The sequence below is a fragment of the Notechis scutatus genome, chromosome 2 (assembly GCF_049901735.1).
Source record: "Notechis scutatus isolate UNSWTSFEM ecotype Mainland chromosome 2, rNotScu1.2, whole genome shotgun sequence".
Taxonomy (NCBI): domain Eukaryota; kingdom Metazoa; phylum Chordata; class Lepidosauria; order Squamata; family Elapidae; genus Notechis; species Notechis scutatus.
The window spans coordinates 72,486,785-72,508,176 of NC_142010.1; the positions used below are offsets into that span (position 1 = coordinate 72,486,785).

General features: G+C 35.1%; 1 protein-coding gene across 2 annotated transcripts in view; it reads right to left on the reverse strand.

Moving 5' to 3' along the window:
- SGCD (sarcoglycan delta) overlaps window positions 1-21,392 on the reverse strand; it is a 489,766-nt gene that overhangs the window by 289,832 nt on the left and 178,542 nt on the right. For both annotated transcript variants that reach the window (XM_087955097.1, XM_087955098.1), the window contains exon 3: window positions 13,174-13,359. The gene's annotated coding sequence lies outside the window, so the exon portion shown is untranslated. The remainder of the gene's footprint in view (window positions 1-13,173; window positions 13,360-21,392) is intronic.

Below are 21,392 nucleotides of genomic sequence, written 5' to 3' on the forward strand. Positions count from 1 at the left end.
TCTTCAGGGAATCTTTCCCATGGAGCAGTTTGTGGTAATTGCCCTGTGAGGTGGCATCCTTCCCACAGAATAGTTTGTGGAAATGGGCCTTTGGGATGGGAGGAAATGTCCAACTGAGAAACCTTCATGGTGGGGTGTTTTTTTTTTACTGTCTTCCTGGGTCTTCCAACAGACAAGTACATTTCTTCATTAAAGTGCCATTTATACCTCACTAATATTTAGTGCTTTAATAACACCACAGTGGTAATATAGATAATTAGGCAGTTTGGAAGGAACCTACAATATTCCTTTTCATTAGTTAGCATCCATCAAAAAGTTGATTCCCCCACCCAAAAACAGAGATCAAGTTTGAAAGTGGACCAGATTTAGCTGCTGTAGAAAAAACAATCCAGAAAAAATGTCCTCATGAATCATTATCATTGAGGCAGTTCCACAGTACATTAGAATATTGTTGACCGCAGATCTTAAGCATGTTAAGGTCTCCATTCTTTGCTTCTTAATGTTTTTGTACATATTGATGAATGAAAAATAGTAGAAAAACAATGTAAATTTTACCACAAAGCACATTTAACAAAATTAAAAATCCAGAAAATAAAGAAAGAAAAAAAGAGGGAAGAAAGAAAAAGATTAGGATTTTAATTTTCCCTTTTTGCACATCTGCTAATTTACATTTATAAACATTTGGGCCCTTTAAAAGACAGACTTTAGTTCTTTACATTTGCTGTACTGTGTAATATATGCTTGATGTGAGAAACATTCTTGTTTAAATTTGGTTATTATTTATTTTTCATATTTAAGAACAACCCATTTCCCTCACAGGGGACTTTAGGTTGTGTACAATAAAATATTAAAAATGCAAAAACAATATATAAACTTCAGTTATGAATATATTCTTTAATTTTGACATTGCTGCAAGCTTAAGTTCCTAACACATATTGTCGGAATTACATCATTCTTCCATGATTGGGAAAAATGTATTCTTGCTCCTGCTTATTTTACTTGCAAAGCAGGCTCTGAATTGGCATTAATTCAAGTATCCTTTCCATTTAAAACCACAATGTGGGTTATAAGTGCTTATTAGACTTATATGCTACCATTATTTCAGGGTAAAGCACTTTATTCTCCAATTTTTCATCAAAACAACTTTTGAGGTAGATTGGGCAGACAAAGTATAATTGGTCCAAAGTCAGCTGGTTACTTTTCATGACTAAGATTGGACTTACAGCAATGGCTGTAAGGTCTACTTCTCCCTGTTGTAGTTTACTAAACCACTCTCAAATTACTATCTGGTTCCTGGCTCACCAGTGCCAATTAAAAATATTTGGAAGGTTCATTAAGTCACCAAATTAATGCTATTGTAATAGTTCAGTAATTTATTTATTATTACTCCATCTTAGTGTACTCATATAAACTATTTTTCCATCTTTTAATTCCTGTAAAAAGGTAATCAGAAATTGATTTTGGAAGCTTTCAGCTACTTCCAGGATTTCTGCATTATGTTTCTTTTTTCATTTCACACATATTTTAAATGTAGCATTACAATTGGAAATAGGTCTAAACAAGATTGACTTTTAATGCTGCCTCAAATTGAACTTCTTTAAAGTCTTAGCACATCCCATCTTGATAATGATCAGTCCAACAAGCACAGAAATATACAATCAAAAGAGGCTTCATATAGATTTTCACCTCTCTTATTATCTCTGGCATTTGAAAAGGCTAAACAAAGCAACAATGACTTTTTCTTCCATAAGTTTGTGACTATCACTTAGATTTGGCCAAAGTAACAGATGTCACTTAACCCAGTAGATTTTTTAATCTTTCACAACAAGCCAGATATCTTATCTATTTCATGGTTTGTAGGCAACATATTTTTATTAATTCACTAAATTTCACTATCAACTATCTTAGAAGGTAAATATACTATCCTATGAAGGTCTGGACTCATCCTTGTAGAACAGGGAAGCAAAATACTTTAATACAAGTTTAAATAAATGGTTTATTTTATGAAAACATTTGAGCTGCCTATTATTACTTCTGCTGCTGAGTAACACATTGCTTAGAATTTATCTATTTTGGGTCTTTTGGTGGATCCACATTCCGTTGCTGCTCTTAGTGTAGCCAAATTTTGTTTTGGTTGCAAAAGCAAACAACCCTTTAGGTTGAATCCAGAATTTTGTTTGGCAGATGTAGATATGGTGGTGGAAGATCTGCTTTGTTATGTCACGTCTTGCCTTCCGTCTGTTTTGTTCTAAGACAGTAATAAATGCTACTATTACACTATAAAATGTCTATGCATAATCATACCAATGAAATGTAGATAGCCTTCAGGCCAATATGTATTTATTTCAACTGTTTGTTATCTTCACCCTGTCAAGATAACAAAACTCCCAGCAGCAATACCAAAATGATAAATAAGGAGACTATATAGAAACTTTCTACTAGTCACATAACAGTAGATATCAGCCTAGGGTGGAGTGGGGTGGAGTAAGAATCTGCCATTCCCAGAAATGGAAGTGATATATCTAACCAAGGGGGTTTTCAAATAGTTATACTTTGCTTTCCTAGTTTCTCTTCAGGGAATCTTTCCCATGGAGCAGTTTGTGGTAATTGCCCTGTGAGGTGGCATCCTTCCCACAGAATAGTTTGTGGAAATGGGCCTTTGGGATGGGAGGAAATGTCCAACTGAGAAACCTTCATGGTGGGGTTTTTTTTTTTTACTGTCTTCCTGGGTCTTCCAACAGACAAGTACATTTCTTCATTAAAGTGCCATTTATACCTCACTAATATTTAGTGCTTTAATAACACCACAGTGGTAATATAGATAATTAGGCAGTTTGGAAGGAACCTACAATCTGTAATGGGTTGACAATTATTTTTGTAATCCTTAAAACAGCAGGTTCATCCAGGGATAGAACCATTCACTTATGTAATTAAGTTTAGAGCCAACACAGTATCTGTCAAACATTTTAATAACACTATGTTTTGCCATGAGCTTCCAGTTTTGGGGATTATTGTGGGGCAAATTTTAAAAAATCCTTATTCTCTCTTTCGAATTTTAATTTCAGAAATTAAACTTTTGGGAAAGAGTTTCTTGTTTAAAAGGATCTGACAGTCATGAAAACAGAAACACCTAACCTATGCTTTTATAAATTTTAAAAGTGGCCCCAATAATGAAGCACCAGAAAATGACTTTGTGGCATATTTGCCAAAATAACTCATAGAAGAAGGAAATCAGTTTTGTGTAATCATTTTTTATTAAAAATATACAAAAAAAAATAGCTGCCATTGTATCAGCCAATCAGCCATGTCATAATGCATTTTTTAAAGATCCACCTACACCATTCTACAGTATATTTAATGTATCCCATAGGAAATGTTCTCTGTATACATGGATTTCATTCTAGCTGTCAGATTTAGAAGTTTTATACTGCATGAAATTCTCCTTTAGAATACCTTTCAAGAGTTGCTTGAGGAAATACCAAGACTGCAGTACAGCAGTCTGGAATTAAACATATCTAGGAAATATTTTTAATATAGTGGCCAAACAACTACTTGATTATCATTACATAATTTATTGATGGGTATATTTTATGCTTATATTAGGATTAGACTTTTTTATTTTCAACAATATATTCAACAAAAACCATTTTGCTGATCTTTTTGAAAAAAAAATTATGCATAGATATATTAATTATCATACATTATTCTTTACTATATGACAAAGTGATGGATTGGGTGAAAGCTTTATAAGGACAAGTTGATTGGAATACATTGCAAATATGATATGATGACAAGATTAAGCATGAAATCTGCTGAAACTGTAACTTGGTACAAAAAAAATTAAGACCCATTATTTCAATAGTCAAGTCTAAATAATTTGACATATTATTAAACACTGTGAAATACTGTGCTGTACTGTGAAATAAGAATGAAATACCAACTTTATAATTTAACATTTTACTTGTACAATAAATGCATATATTTTTAGCAGTGAAGTAATTATATATGCAATACAATTTCATAGTATTTGAACAGGTCTTTAACAGTTCCTCAAGCAGAGGTAGAATGGTCATCTTTCAGTGCTATTCTAATGGATCCTGTATGGATCAGGGAGTAAATTAAGATGGTTTCTAAGATCTCACCAACTCTGTTACTTTATTATGAGTAATATGATCAGTAAAGGTGGAAGAAATCTATTTTAGTAAATATGACCTCATTTATTTGGGAGCCTGATAAGCATTACAATGGTTCTTCTTTCCTTATAGAATCTAACCTTAAATAAGCCACATTGAATTCATAATCCAAGCAGTCATCAGAAGAATAAGGCTATTACATTGTCACCAATGGTTCTTCCCATTAGTCTATCAATTCATATCAGACTTTGACTTGTCCCTGCCTCTCAATTTTGAGCCCAAGAGAATCATTACTCCTGTCTTCCTACAAACATAAAGTTCTATTCTGCAATCTGCAACGACGACTGCAACTATTGCAGTAAGCACCTGGCTGAAAAATTTTATACTATCACCCCAGTTTTCATAGGAATTTATATGCATAAATAAGAAATTTTGACAGCCAAGCTATTTGCATCAAAGGTGAAAATGCTTTGCAAAATAGATAAAAAGACAGCAGGTACTGATTTCTTATTTGGAGGGGGAGAAGCAGCAATTCCTTGTTAAAGTTAAAATATTCAGGAGCTGCCATAACTCAGAAGGAGGACATTGAATTATGATTTTTGTAAACTTCTATTAGTCAACTGGCAAAAGCGCTGATCAGGTTAATATTTTCCTTGTTCGCTTGCAATATTCTGAGGTTAGTGGGAAGGAAGACAAAGACATACTAGAAACATTGGAGATGGAAGCAGTACGATTCAAGTTCCTTGGCATGTGAACTTTGAAAATTTCAGATTATTACTCAAGGTACAAATGATCAGGGTCAAATTATCTTACTTCAGACACATTACGTGAAGACCTAACTCTCTGAAGAAGTCCCTAATGCTGCGAAAGGTGAGAGGAAAGAGAAGAAAAGGATGACCAGCTACAAGGCAGACAGATTCGGTTAGAATGCTGATAAGTGCACCATTGCAAGATGTGAAAGACCAGCTTAAGTACAGATCATCATGGAGATAGATTATTTATTTGGTCACTAAGAGTCATCAGTGTTAGGAATGATAGCTACCTAACAGTTGGGTTGGAAATATATAAACCAGGCTAGTAATTTAATACTGTCTCTTTAAGAGAATGCTGTAATTTTGATTGGCTGAGGTTCCTCCAATGGCCATATGGTGGAGCCAGAAACCTGGTTTCTTTCTCCTTGCATTTTTTGTTTTTGCCGTATTGCCTTATCGTCGTTTTACTTGGATAGCTGTGAGTCTTGCAACTGTTAGTAAACTCCATTTACTGAACTTTGTTTATGATACTTGACTTCATTTTTGGATTATCCCTGGACTGATACGAACTGCTTTAACTGTGTATGATTTGGACTGTTTGTTGGACTTCGTTTACCCATTTACTGGAAGTAAAACCTACATTTTACTATTCAGTGTATCTGTATAATAGTTGTGTGTTATTCAACGTCACTCTCACTACGTTTCCCTGAGTGCACTCATTCTCCTAATGGGGAATACCTCAACAAACAGCAACCTAATGGCACAAAATTTTTAAAAAAATTTCCTTGGCATTTGACTTTCTTATTCCTTCCGTTTCTTTGCATGCTCCCTGCTTAGTATGAAACTTGGACTGCAAGTTATAATCAAAGAAAACTCAGTAGATTATTTACAATCTTAAATAAGATAAGCACTCCCATTTGTTCCAAGAAAAGGAATGCTAAGTGTTGTAGCCATTCTTTATTCCTGCTCTTAATCAGTTTGATTGGTTTCTCTGTACCATTTCCAACTTTGCAGTATCCTTTTAAAGGTGATTAGAATTCTACATAACATTCCAACCAGAGTCTCATCACATATTACTATAATGACATTATTTCATCAGCAATTCAATCTTCAGTTGTCTTTGCAATGATTCAAAAGTGGGAGTTTGCCATTTTCACAATTTTTTGCCATTTTCACCATCTTATAATACCAAGATCTCTTTCTGGGTTAATCATTGCTACATGAAATTTTACTGAAGTATAGGTAAAGTTAAATCTCTTGGAATTACTCAGATTCTCTTTCTTGAGTTGACTCCTAATAGTAAACATGGCCACTTATTTTTTATTTATTTTATTTATTTTATTTGGTTTGTCAATTTCTTACAAGATAATAGGTATAAGTAAACACATAGTTATGAATACATGGATACATATAAGAAAAATAAAAAATAAATAAAAGAAACAATAGGATAGGGATAGTAGGCACCCTACATACTGTAGGGAGTATGCACACTCCCTACAGACCACTTAGGAAAGGGGTGAGGTCAATAGTAGACAGTCTAAGGTTAAAGTTTTTGGGGTTTGGGGAAAAAAACACAGAGTCAGGTAGAGTATTCCAGACATTGATCACTCTGTTGCTGAAGTCGTATTTCCTGCAATCAAGTTTGGTGCGATTAACCTTGAGTTTGTATCTATTATTTGGTCTAGTATTGTTATGGTTGAAGCTGAAGTATTTATTGACAGGTAGGACATTTGCAATCTATGATTTTATATACTATACTTAGATCAGACCAAAGGTGGCATATTTCTAGGTATTCTAAGTCTAGAATTTCAAGTCTGGTGGCATAAGGTATTCTGCAACAAGCAGAGGAGTGGAGAACTCTTCTTGTGAAATATTTCTGGACTTTCTCAACTGTGTTACTATCAGATACGTAATGTGGGTTCCAGATTGATGAGCTGTATTCAAGTATTGGTCTAGCAAATGTTTTGTATGCTCTAGTTAGTAGTGTAATATTAGCAGAGAAAAAGCTATGTAAGATTAAGTTAACAACTCTTAACGCCTTTTTGGCTATGTATGTGATGACCCGTAATCTCTCAAAATAACCCAAAACTCAAAACATACATTAAAGTCCAGTAAGGCCTTCAACTTAACTTCACTGTTTTATTAGGCAGAGTTTAAAGTCACAAAAGTAACTAATGAGGCAAAAAGAAAACCAAAACAAACCGCATTGACGAGAGTTCTGAAGCAAGCCAAGATAACTAATCATAAACTCCAGGAAAATAACCGAGGAGAGTCCATGGGAAGAACACTAGCAAAGATAAACCTCTTTCAAAGTAAACACTATATTGTGACTCCAGCAATTCTGACTGCATAGTTACAAACTTATATGCATAGCTCCTAGCTGCAAGCCACCAGGAGGATCATGGTAATCTCCTCCTGAATAGACCTCGCTTTTCCCTGACCCTCTGCTCCCTGCGTGACCTAGGATGGATAGGGGATGGGCCTGGATCCTCCTCTGATTGCTCACCTGGCCTCTGCCCTTCCCCAGCCTCCTCCACCACCTTTGGAAACACACTCCCACTCCCTATTGGCTGTTCCTCCTCTTCCTCAGAGTCAGTCTCCACCAGGGGCATGACAATGTAGTTACAGCACTCAAATCATTAGAGATGAGTACTCCAAGATCATTGACAGAGTTTGGATCATCAGTTAGGTCTTGACTGTTCAGCCTGTATCTTATTTTCTGATTTTTTTTGCCAGAGCATTTATTTGTTGAGATTTGAAGTTGCCATTTGTTTGACCATTCTGATACATAGTCGAGGTCTTTTTGAAGGGTAGCAATATTGTCTGTGGTATTGAACAGCTTTACATCATCAGCGAAGAAAACGCAGTTGCTCTTAATATGATCACAGAGGTCATTTATGTAGAGTATGAAGAGAGTTGGTCCTAGAACACTGCCTTGGGGGACACCACTGTTGACAGGTACAGAACCACAAGACTCCTGCACATGCCTTAAATGCTACAAAAATCTAAAGGATAATGAAAACTCCATCAAATGTTCTCTGTGTAAAAAATACGCTCATCATGACTGCTTGGGATTACCTGAGCAAATGATTCAATACCTAGAATCATCCAATGAGTTTCCATATCTCTGCAAATCATGCAGACCCAAACTGGATCTGTCTAAAAGAGTTGATACCATTGAAACCATTGAAACATCCCTTAACACCATAGTAGCATCCCTGGACGCTGTAAAAGAAAGAATATCCAACCTTGAAAAAAAAGACACAACGCAAAAACCTGAACATCCAATAGCTACAAACCACATCTCTACCCAACAACCACAACCCAATCCAAAACCCAATCCACAAATAAACACAACCCAGACAAATATTGATATCCCAATCCTCATCAGAGAAGCCGTTGAGCGTGAACGGAAACGTCCAAACGCCATCTTATTTGGTCTAGAGGACATCAATGACAATGATGACATCACAACTGTCCGAAACATCATCAGTGATTATCAAGCATCAACCATCTCCGCTGATGAAATACTTGACATTTCCCGCATTGGCGAGAGCTCAAAAACAGAGACGGCTCTGTGGCCCCAGGCTTGTGCAGGGTCATTTGCAAAAATGAATCAAGCAAACGTAAATTCATTTACACTATAAATTCACTCGCCAAAACCAACACCAACCATAAGAACCTCCGTTGTCGCCCTGACCTAACCATACAGCAACGTGCCCGCTCCTGTGTACTCCGCACTGAACTCAAAAAACGTCTAGACAATGGAGAGAAGGACCTGTACATTGACTACCATGCTGACTGTATCAAAAGTAAGCCACACAACCCGCAACTCAGCTTTAACCCTCAACCACAACCCTACCTCAACCAATCCACCATCACCCAAGACTAGGCACGCACGCCCCTAACTACCTCAATTCCAACTACTGCTGGCCTTAAATGCAAACTACTCAATGCAAGAAGCCTCGTGAATAAAATACCTGAATTTTTCCTCCTACTAAATATGGCTAAATTCGACATTATATTTGTCTGTGAAACATGGCTCAATGCATCTCTCCCTGACTCCATTACCACAGTAAGGGACTATCATGTTTACCGATCAGATCGTGAAATTCGTAGAGGAGGTGGTGTTGCTATCTTCTATAAAAAGTCCTTACATCTAAAAAATATCCAAGTTACCCAGGAGCTTGCTCTTCCTGAGACCATCATCTGTGAACTATCCTTAAATATCACAATTCGATTCTTACTATGTTACAGAGCACCTGATTATGACATCGAACATGTAAACAAGCTAAATACATTACTAACATGGGCTGCATCCTGCCCATACCCTTTTATCTTTCTTGGTGATTTCAATCTACCTCATATTGACTGGACCCTGGATGGAATATGTGCCTACTTCTTAAAAAAGCTATCCACTGCCATAGCCAAACTTCTAAGCATAATCTTTGAAAAATCTTTCAGGACCAGCTCCTTGCCTAACCTATGGTCACAAGGCACAGTCATCCCCATCTTCAAAAAGGGAGACCCAAGCCTAGTTGAAAATTACAGACCAATCTCCTTATGCTGCGTCACCTGTAAAGTCATGGAATCAATTATTAACCAATCCATCATCCTCCACTTAGAGACAAACAACCTACTCTCCAATAAACAATTTGGTTTCAGAAAAAAACTATCCTGTAATCTGCAACTCTTACACTGCAAAAACATATGGACGACACAACTCGACCAGGGCAAAGCAATAGACGCAATCTACATAGACTTCTGTAAAGCCTTTGATTCAGTGGTACACGACAAACTACTCCTAAAAATAAAATCCTATGGTATCTCTGGACAACTGAATAACTGGATAGAAGCATTCCTGGCAAACAGACAACAAATGGTCAAAATTGGGAGCGTCCTATCAAATTCTGTACTTGTCAATAGTGGTGTCCCCCAAGGCAGTGTTCTAGGACCAACTCTCTTCATACTCTACATAAATGACCTCTGTGATCATATTAAGAGCAATTGCGTTCTTTTCGCTGATGATGTAAAGCTGTTCAATACCACAGACAATACTGCTACCCTACAAAAAGATCTTGACTATGTATCAGAATGGTCAAACAAATGGCAACTTCAAATCTCAACAAATAAATGCTCTGTCTTACATATTGGCAAAAAAAATCAGAAAATAAAATACAAGCTGAATAGTCAAGATCTTGTTGATGACCCAAGCTCTGTAAAGGACCTTGGAATACTCACCTCTAATGATCTAAGTGAGAGACCACTGCAACTACATAGCCAAAAAGGCATTAAGAGTTGTTAACCTAATCCTAGGTAGCTTTTTCTCTGGTAATATCACACTACTAACCAGAGCATACAAAACATTTGCTAGACCAATACTCGAATACAGTTCATCAGTCTGGAACCCACATTACATATCTGATATTAGCACAATTGAGAAAGTCCAGAAATATTTCACAAGAAGAGTTCTCCACTCCTCTACTCATTGTAGAATACCTTATGCCACCAAACTTGAAATTCTAGAACTAGAAAACCTTGAATTACGCCGTCTTCGGTCTGATTTAAGCATGGTATATAAAATCATACATTGCAATGTCCTACCTGTCAATGAATACTTCAGCTTCAACCATAACAACACAAGAGCACACAATAGATACAAACTCAAAGTTAACCGCACCAAACTTGATTGCAGGAAATACGACTTCAGCAATAGAGTGGTCAATGTCTGGAATACTCTACCCGACTCTGTAGTTTCTTCCCCAAACCCCAAAAACTTTAACCTTAGATTGTCTACTATTGACCTCACCCCTTTCCTAAGAGGTCTGTAGGGGCGTGCTTAAGCGCACCAACGTGCCTACCGTCACTGTCCTATTGTTTCTCTTATTCTTCTTTTATTTTTCTTATATGTACCCATTTCATGTATTCACAACTATGTATACACTTATACTTATTATCTTGTAAACAATTGGCAAATCAAATAAATAAATAAATAAATAAAATAAATAAAATTTGATAGGACGCTCCCAATTCTGACCATTTGTTGTCTGTTTGACAGGAATGCTTCTATCCAGTTATGCAGTTGTCCAGAGATACCGTAAGATTTTAGTTTTAGGAGTAGTTTGTCGTGTACCTCTTCACTGATCAAGCCTACTTCATATTTACATTACAGTTTAAAAGCACCAATTTCTGGAGGAATCCCTCTTTGCATAACTCTTATGTATGAGGATTGCCCTTTTATTCCTCTGCTTGCTATTTTGTAACCATTGCCAATTTATGAAAGCACCTTTCGTCTTCTCACACAGCCGCTGAGTTTCCTCAGGAATCTTTCTTGCAATATAGTATGAATATGCAGTGAATTAATATTTTATGATTTCTAATTTTGTGCTTTACATAGCCTAAGTAACATAAGTAGAAAGAATAAATGTTTTAAGTAAATTGACAATATTCCACTGATGAAAAGTAGATTTTCCTCCTGTTAGAATAGTGCAGCTTTCTAATGGATTTTCATCATCAGCTGAATATTGGGAATACAAAATGACTTAATTTAAAATGTTAACAAGAGTTTTTTTAACATATTTTTAAAAATTCTATTTATTCCCCCAAAGAATACAGACAAAATGAAACCTACTTTAATGCACAAGTTATGGGAGAGGGGCAGTCTGTTACTTTCAGATGTCTGTTAAATAAAAAGGATAATTATAACATTACATCAATTGTAAACATGCAATAGTTTACAGTAAATATGATGTAGAAATAATATAAATATAATATATGAGCAGCAGTAGCGCAATGGTTAGAATGCAGTACTTCAGACTATTTCTGCTGATAGGCTGCCTGCCTGCAATTTGGCAGTTCAAATCTCACCAGGCTCAAGGTTGACTCAGCCTTCCATCCTTCCAAGGTCGGTAAAATGAGGACCCAGATTGTTGGGGGCAATATGCTGACTCTGTAAACCGCTTAGAGAGGGCTGAAAAGCAATGTAAGCTGGTATATAGATCTAAGTGCTATTGCTATATAAACTTTTCTTCATTTATTTCTGAGGACTTCAAAGACACACTCATGAAGGTACCTTTGCCTTTTACTAGTTTTTAACATCCAGTCTGATACTTCCTGATGTGTTCATTTATTTATTATATTTTAAACTACCCAACAGTCAGATATTTCTAGGCAATTAACAACAAAGCACACCAGAAGAAAAAAAAATCCAATTAAAATTAAAACATAAATCAAACCAAATAAATATACAAATGCCACAGAAACTAGGTAGCAGCAACAAGGTCATCATGAAAACCTAAAACACACAAATTCAAATATGATTACAATATGACAAAAGTGCCACTGAGGCTTTGACTTTTCAGAGCAGCTAAATTGGGTAGCTAGTGCCACTTAAATGGGTAACAGGAAGAAAAAGGCATCATTTTTAGCCTCTCCCTTTTGAAAACTTGGAGAAATGTTAGAGCCAACACCACTGCCATCACAATTCACTTTAAACTATTGGATCACTCCATGGGGACCTCTCCAAACATAATATTCAGGCAATTAAAAACTGAAAGATGAAATACATTTCTTCCTAATGATCCCATATTTTTTCAGAGGGTTTTAAACATACTTATAAGATTTTTAATTACTTCTGTGTCACATGCTGTATTTCTAGGGTTTGGTTATACATTTACAATGGTAGCACCACATGTCTTGTAAATAATTCATTTATATTATTCAGCAAAACACAGCTAGTTTTAGATAACAAATGACTAATTTGTTCTGTAGAAATAATATGATCCAAAGCAAAGATGTAGATTTAGCCTACAGTGCAAATGCTAGAATAACTAGCTTGCCTGTGCAGTGTAATTTCCTGTTCCCAAAAACCATTAAACATACCGTGCTTCTTCTCTTATCTCTTTCTGTCCAGTCAAGTTCTGTCTTACTTGATATGCCACTGCAAAGCTAGTAAAATCTCTCATATTTAAAACACAGCAGTGTTGCAATAGAACAGGATATTTCCTTCAAGGTCAAGAAGGAAATAAGATCAAGATAACAAGCGATAACTGTGCTATGTTCTGACTTTCTTGCTTATAAATATTCAGAAAGCATTGGATATTTGTTTTTCAGGTTATAAATGCATGCTTGTAGCTGTTGAATACCAATCAAATCAACAGATAATCTAATACAAGTATAGTGCATTGAATATTACTATATAAATGATTAATTAATAACAGCTACAAGCAAGTGATTAAGATTTTATCTTAAACAAAAAGCAAAAAGTTAATCCAAGCATAAGTGTATACCTTGGCAAGCCTGATGGTTCAGAGTTGTTGATCCAGATTTTGTTTTCAGAGCAACATTGGAGTGAAGACAAATGATGTTCCTCAGGTTACCACCAATGAGAATCAGTCTCGAGTTCCAGAAGCTCGATCTTGTGTGTTTACACACCCATGTGGCTTTGCCTGAGAGGGACTATAAATCTTCTAATTCTTTACGAGTCATAGAAGGGGAGGGAGGGAAAGAGAGAAATTCTACAGTTACTTGTTTGGTTGATTCAGAATAAAACATAAGAAAGCATCTGATGGAATAAAATGTCACACAAAGAAGAGCTTCTGATAATCCATCATAGGTGACACTTTTTCAGAATAATCTTTGAATTCAAAAATTTGGGTGCAGAACTATTCAAATTTTCTTTAATACTTTTTTTTCCTGTGAGATAATTACAAAATGAACAGAAATGGAATCCTACTTTATTGTAATTTGAAATGGCAAGTATAAATTGACATCAATATCAAACCTTCAAATAATACGTTCAAAACAAATGTGTATTGTTCAAATTACAGGTGTAAAATTTAAAACCTAAACAGAACAATACAATTTCATGCCTTGTATGATATGATTTTTCTGATACTTTTTTCAATTAAGCATAGATAAGCACAATGCATAGGGGACATTCTGAGAGAAAGAGACTCCCATGTGCAAAAGATACAAATGCAAATAGAAGGCAAGAAGACATAATTTACAAAGGATGGAGAATTTATCTTAGGCTTTTTTGTAATTGCTGTGAAATCATAAATCTAATTTTTTCCCCAAAGTAAACTTCTTAAAAATGTTCAAAGATCTCTTTACCATGTGATATATTAGTATTGTAACCCATTGTTCATTATATTGCAGAAATATAGTATTCCCAATATTGGTAGTACCTAACTTCATCAAAAATGTATTTGCCTAGAAGATCATAATGCTCGGAGATATTTATTTATTTATTTATTTGATTTGCCAATTGTTTACAAGATAATAAGTATAAGTGTATACATAGTTGTGAATACATGAAATGGGTACATATAAGAAAAATAAAAGAAGAATAAGAGAAACAATAGGACAGGGACGGTAGGCACGTTGGTGCGCTTATGCACGCCCCCTACAGACCTCTTAGGAAAGGGGTGAGGTCAATAGTAGACAGTCTAAGGTTAAAGTTTTTGGGGTTTGGGGAAGAAACTACAGAGTTGGGTAGAGTATTCCAGACATTGACCACTCTATTGCTGAAGTCGTATTTCCTGCAATCAAGTTTGGTGCGGTTAACTTTGAGTTTGTATCTATTGTGTGCTCTTGTGTTGTTATGGTTGAAGCTGAAGTATTCATTGACAGGTAGGACATTGCAATGTATGATTTTATATACCATGCTTAAATCAGACCGAAGACGGTGTAATTCAAGGTTTTCTAGTTCTAGAATTTCAAGTCTGGTGGCATAAGGTATTCTACAACGAGTAGAGGAGTGGAGAACTCTTCTTGTGAAATATTTCTGGACTTTCTCAATTGTGCTAATATCAGATACGTAATGTGGGTTCCAGACTGATGAACTGTATTCGAGTATTGGTCTAGCAAATGTTTTGTATGCTCTGGTTAGTAGTGTATATACGTTTCACTTAAATTCCCAATTAAAAAGTTGTTCCTTGTAACAGCATTGATAAAGGCTTAAACATTCTCTCCTTTGGAGAGAATTAGCTTAGTTCACTCTGATCTATCATTAGATCTCAGAGAAGAACAAAGGATAAGATATGCCCAATACTTGACTTTGATCTGCTTCAAGAGAACTTTGAACTGAAACCACATGTTTTTGAGATTGATCTGCAGAAAGATCTGAGCTCTTTGCTCTTTGAGCTGTTTATGTTGGGCTTGTTTGGAAAACCTCTGTCAGCTACTAATTACTTTTGCCAATATTTTATGCCTGAATCATAGAAAAATCTTTCTTCTTCCAAGATATGAAGTCCTGCCATCATGAAGGGAGATTCAATAGTACTCCTCTGAAGTGTCTCTTTGTGGATCCCTGAGAGAATAAGTAGAATCAGTTTCATAATATGCTTCTTCATTGTCTGTTCTAGTGTGAGGATGTACCTCTACTAATCAGTTATCATGAAATCTTGAAGGATAATTTTTTTTTCTTAGTTGAGAGGTTAGCGTCAATCTCCAAAAAGGTTATAATTTTTTTGCTGAATTGCCATTGTAACCCATTGTTTAATACAATAGTTTCTACTGCTTATTACATTATATGAATTACCCAATCATGCAGATTTTGTGTTGGAGTATATACTGCTGTCTTTCTAAATAATTGTATCAATTGAAATGGTGATACAACTAATTATACAATAATGGTACAAATAACTGATGATAGAACTATAGTTAAAGCATTCTCCAATTATGCTTGTTAATGCAATTCCATTTCTGAATAAAACTAGGGAGTATTTATTCATCAAAAGTTTTCTATAAATATCATCAGCAATATAATCCCTTTGTTAGAGTTCTGGTAATCAAACAAAGGTCCTTCTACGAGTAAATATGAAACAATAGAATTCTACCTCCTCCCACTCATCAACTGCTCACTCACTTGCTTCTTCATAACAATTCAAGAGACAAGTAACTTCAACTTGTGTTCTTCAACAAAATGGAATGTCACTTCACAAGGCAAAGGTTATGCAGACAAATTTGGATGATGCTGTATTGTTGCAGAAATATTTCATCTCCCCAATACTAATGGTTTATATTTTAAAACAAGTCTTCTGCAACACAAATTAGAATGGAATCATTTTCTCTTGAACATGAAGACCAATCAAACTAGTTAAACATGCTTTAATTCCAGATCTAAAACCACTGCTTCAAATTTGAAAAAAAAAGTTTGCAATTATGTTCTCTGTATTCCACTGTGCTTTGCAATTCATTGTTTTACTCTCATTTTCACCCACTAGGGTAGTGCAGGTAAAACAGAGAAGGATACTCATTTTGCCAAAGTTTCTGACAGTAAGAAGCCAGAGGGTGCATTTCCACCCCCACAAGGAAGAATAAGGGAATTGTATTTTTATGTTAGAGGCAACGTAGGTTTTATTTCCAGCTATTATTGAGCTCCAGGCCAGGACAGCTTTTCTGACTTTGAACAATTGGGCATACTTCTCTTTCAGTTGTGGGCTTGGGAAGAAGAATTCTGTAATAAAGTGATGAATTTTGTTTATTATTTCCACTGTATATTCTGCACTGTTTTAAAGCATCTTCTGCCTTTGTAAATTAATATCCCTTTAGATGAAGGAATATTATTCAGAGAAAATACAATATATACAGAAAGAGTAAAATACAATACAATATAGATGTCTGCCCTAACATCATTTCTCCACCTGATCCTTTCTTCTTCTTCCTTTACCCACACACTTCCCTCTTTTAATATCTTATATGTGTTTTTTAAACTTGGCAATTTTAAGATGTCTAGACTTCAACTTCAGCCAGACAGCATCTATTATCCACCTGATTAACACTTTCATTCATCCTTTCTTTCTTTCAACAAAACTTTACTAAATTTCAATAAAGTATAAAATGCAACAAAGCAAAAAAAAAAAAAAGGAAATATTGGGGATTGCAGACAAAAGAGGGGGAAGCTTTAGAGAGAAGTAATTTTCAATTTTCTTCCATACAGATAAAAATCAGTGAGTCTTTGAACTATAATAAACCATAACAAACAATAATTCTATTATTATAAACAAGTCTAATCATCAATATCCAAGGTTTTCATTTCTTTCAGTTTCAATCAAAAAATTCAAGAGTGGTTTCCAAGTAGAAACCAAGTTAGATAAAGTCTTTTCTTTAATCACTGAAGTCAGTTTTGCCCTCTCCACCATTAATTTCATTAGCCATTCTTCTATTATAGGTAGTCCTTCCATCTCTGAACTTAGAGAAGTCTTATCTCTAAGAACAAAGTTCTATTTTGTTTTTTTTCAATTTATTTGTCCACACATAAAACTTCTGGCTTTAGTTGTACATTCAGTTCAAGAATTTTCTGTCTTAAAATACATATCTGATTTCAATAAGTCTTAGCTATCTTACGTGTCCACCAAAGATAATAAAAATTGCCTTTCTCCTTCACTCTTTGTTGTATTCATTTTCAGTGTCCTTTCATTGTCTCAAGTTGCTATGTATAATATAGAAATTGATTCTATCTTGATCTTCTACGTTGTATTCTACTGATTCTGATTCAGCCAAAAAGACCTTTCTATATATTTTTGTTGTATTTTCTCCATTTGTTTCCATGGCTCTTAGATTGTTCCATTCTTCTTAGCCCTCAGTTTCAGAAGACTGATTGGTAATTAAGTGACTGGTGCCCATTTATTGATCCCATAGCAAGGGTTGCCAATTTTTACTTCATGACATTTGAAGGATGACAAGGATGAGAGGTGGCTGTGCTCGTGAATCATCACTGACTAAAAGACAGGCAAAGGATTTCTCCCCTTAACCATAAAGTGCTGTGGCCTGAAAAAGTGTGATAATTTTTCCCCTTTCTATTTCACATCAACCTTAAACAGTTGAATGTTTTTATTGGTCAGTTTCAGGTTCAGTATTATCTAACCTGAAAAAGGGAGCTAGAACTGATTCTAAAGGAGACCAAACTCATGGTAAAAGATAGAACAAAATGTCAGCGTTCCAGAAAGCATCAACTCCAATCAATAACTCTGAGACAGACATCTTCTCAAAGATTCCTTTTATTAGAGTAGTAAACTGGCACATCTGAGAAATCCCGAATCTGAAAGTTCCAGGTTTCCCTTCAATAAGTAAAAAATTACAAATCCACCCCTTGCATCCTTCATTGCATCACATGCCCCAATCACCATGCCTCCCAACTTGAGACGTCCCCTCAACCACTTCTCAGCCAGGTGCAGAAATAACATGACTTTGACTTAGAAGAATAATAATGCTATTATGTCTAACCATATACACTCCAAGAAATTCTCCCCTCCCATTTTCCCAGGTTCAAGAATGTGGCAGTGTGGAAGCATCTGGTACTAATATGGCTTCTAAAGCTGACACAAAAAATCATTAGAATTGACAATAAAGATACTGAAGTGGTGTAAAGTCAAGAAATAAGCTATAGATTACCACTTGTATGTAGAGTAGTGATGAAGGACCTGGAAAAGATATCCAAATGTCATCATTTTTATATAATTACAAAGAGTAGAAAAGCAACGGCTTTCCTGTGAGACTCTACGGAAATGAAATTTGGACTTTGAAGAAGTAAGATTGAAGCTTTTGAACTTTGGTGTTAAAAAAAGACTTCTGCAGAAGTCTATGGATAACCAAGAAAAAAAAATTGTAGCAACTCAATCTGAAGTTCTCATTCAAGGCACAAATTGTCATTATATCTTAGATATATAGGCAAAGCTCTAGCTATCAGGAGAAAACTCTAATGCTGGGAAAGATAGAAAGAAAGAAAAGAAGATGATGATTAACAGCAAGTCAATAGAAGTTTTTTTTTTTTAAAGTAAAAAAAGGTGGGTGGATTCAGTTACAGTGCCAATGGAAGACTTGAATGGCCAAGTTGGGGACAGACCTTCCTGGAAAGAATCTATTTATGTTGCGTTTCTAAGGGATGACATCAACCTGAAGGTACAAAATCAATCAATAAGTCAAAATTGTCATACCTAAGAACTTTTCTGCCACCTCATGTCAATCACTGATGAGTCAAAATAACATTCATCAGTAAAAAAGAGAAACAGTATATATATTTATACATTTTATGTAAGTGAAATGGGTGTGAAGCAGTTTAAAACAAATTATAAACGAATAAAGTTTCTTTGTGATTGTGGAATGAAGCAAGCACAAATCTTGTAATAAAAAAGAACAGAATTAATAACTGAATGTACATACTAATGAAAAGTTTTCTATGCATTCTCCAGAAATATTTAGATTAGATTAAATTAGATTTATTGTCTGATGGTCAGTATTTACAGATGTTAATGTAATAGTGTTTCTTGCCTCTTCTAAAAATTCTCTGACATTCTTTATTAAATTCCTTGGTGATATTTTTGTTTTTCTTAGCTTTGGATTTCTCTTCTTTACAATTTCCATTGTAAGTTTTGATATCTGGTTTGGGGTTTTTTTCTGTTTCTTTATTTTTTATATTTCCTTTTCACATTATTTCTATTTGTAGATTATCATAAAAGATGAAAACTCTAGGTATGGGATTCCCTATGTGTCTCTAATCTACAAGGAAGGAAATTATCTGCCCATCCATTCATATCTTTTTTTTTAAAGCAGAGTACTAGCTTTTATGGCAATAGTTCTGGTTTTTTAACCTGAATTAATGCATTTTAACCATACTAAAAGAAACACACAAAGGACAGTATCAGGTATATCTTGCATGCTATTGATTTTCTAAATCAAAGTAACAGGAAGATAACTTATCTTTTTTAACATGGAGTAAGCTTTTGAATAGTCTTTTATTCTTATATTTCCGAAGAATATGCATTGTGTCTGACTTTTTGTATTGATATGGAATAATCATAAAGAACATGAAGACAAGATCATAATATTTTCCTTTTCACAAAAAACGGACCACAATGTCCCTGGTTTTTACTGGCATTGGCAAAAAGATATGTCAGGAATTAAATTAGTAATTTAAAAACATAGACTGAATTATATGCTGCTGATTCTGTATTTAACTATTATTCAGCCAAAAGGCTTTTTAAAATTTGATAGAATGAATATAGTGATATGATTCAGTGATACTGGATCAATAAAGATGAAACTCAAGTGTTGACATGGCACTTAATTGAGGAAGAAAATAAAAAAATGAATTGAATAATGGGGTTTAATGCCACTGCTGAATAAACAAAAACAAAAAACAAACAATACCAATGGAATAGCTGGGAATTTACTTGACAAAATCAACAAACACTTATTTAAAAATAAGTATTCACATCTGGGAAAATATCACGAATATGAACAAAAATTTAAAACTGTGTGGGATATGAAGAAATACATTATTAAAATGAACACTACACCAAGGCTTACTTTTCTATACTAAATGAGTGCAATAAAAATTGAAAACAAGATATTAAATGACAAACAAAGACAAGTAAAAAAATGTACGGTCTAATAAATGTGGAATCTGGGTTTTCCTTAACTTAAAATCTTTAGTTGCCTGGATAGAAATTACCATAATTCTAAATCTAGGTGACATCATCTGACACCATGGGTTGAAATATCATCAATATTCTGATGACACTCAGCTTTACATATCCAACCCTGGTGACCCAGGTGATTCTGTGGCTGCCTTTCATAATGCCTGGAAGCTCTCAGGGTCTGGATGGAGTACAACAGCTGAACTCAGACAAGACAGAATAGCTGTGGATGCAAAGGACCTAAGGATCTGGTTGTTTATCATCAATAGTTCTGGAGGTGTTGCACTACCCCCAAGAGACCTGGTGCACAACTCCTGCTCCAAGAGTAGATGGTTAGGAGGATTTTTGCACAACTTTAGTTATGCCCTAACCTGGATTGTAAAGTCTTGGTCATGGTCACTTTTGCCTGACTCATCTCTCAGTTGGATTAATGCAATGAGGCCTACATATTTATTTATTTATTTTATTTTATTTATTTGTCAAGCAAGTATTAGATAACAAGTATAAGTATAAGCATGGTTATGAATACATGAAATGGATACGAATAAAAAAGAAACAATAGGACAGGGATGGTAGACACATTGGTGCACTTATGCATGCCCCCTACAGACCTCTTAGGAAAGGGGTGAGGTCAATAGTAGACACATATAACACTCCTACTGCATGAGCTGCATTTGTAACAGTTTGCTTCTGGACCCAATCCAAGGTTGTTACTTTTAAATCCCTATATGACTTGGTTCTAGGTACCTGAGGAGGTATCTCTCCCCAATGGGATGAGTTCACCCCACTAAAGCTAGCAGAAAATCCTGCTACACATCCCATTTGCTAAGGAATTCCAGCAAGTCAAGGAAATAGTGTTTTTTGCTGTAGCCTCAATCTTGTGGACTGTTCTACCACTGGAGGCGAGAACTGTTCCAGCCATTTTGCCTTCTAAAAGGGTATTAATACTTGGCTTGAAACCTAAAGGGAGTACTCATTTCAGGAGGTGGTTAATGGGGTAAGAACATCTCATCCCCTGCTGCCCATCTCTTAGTTTTGGTTTTTGTATAGTTTTTTAAAAATAATCTGCATATTTTTAATATTTA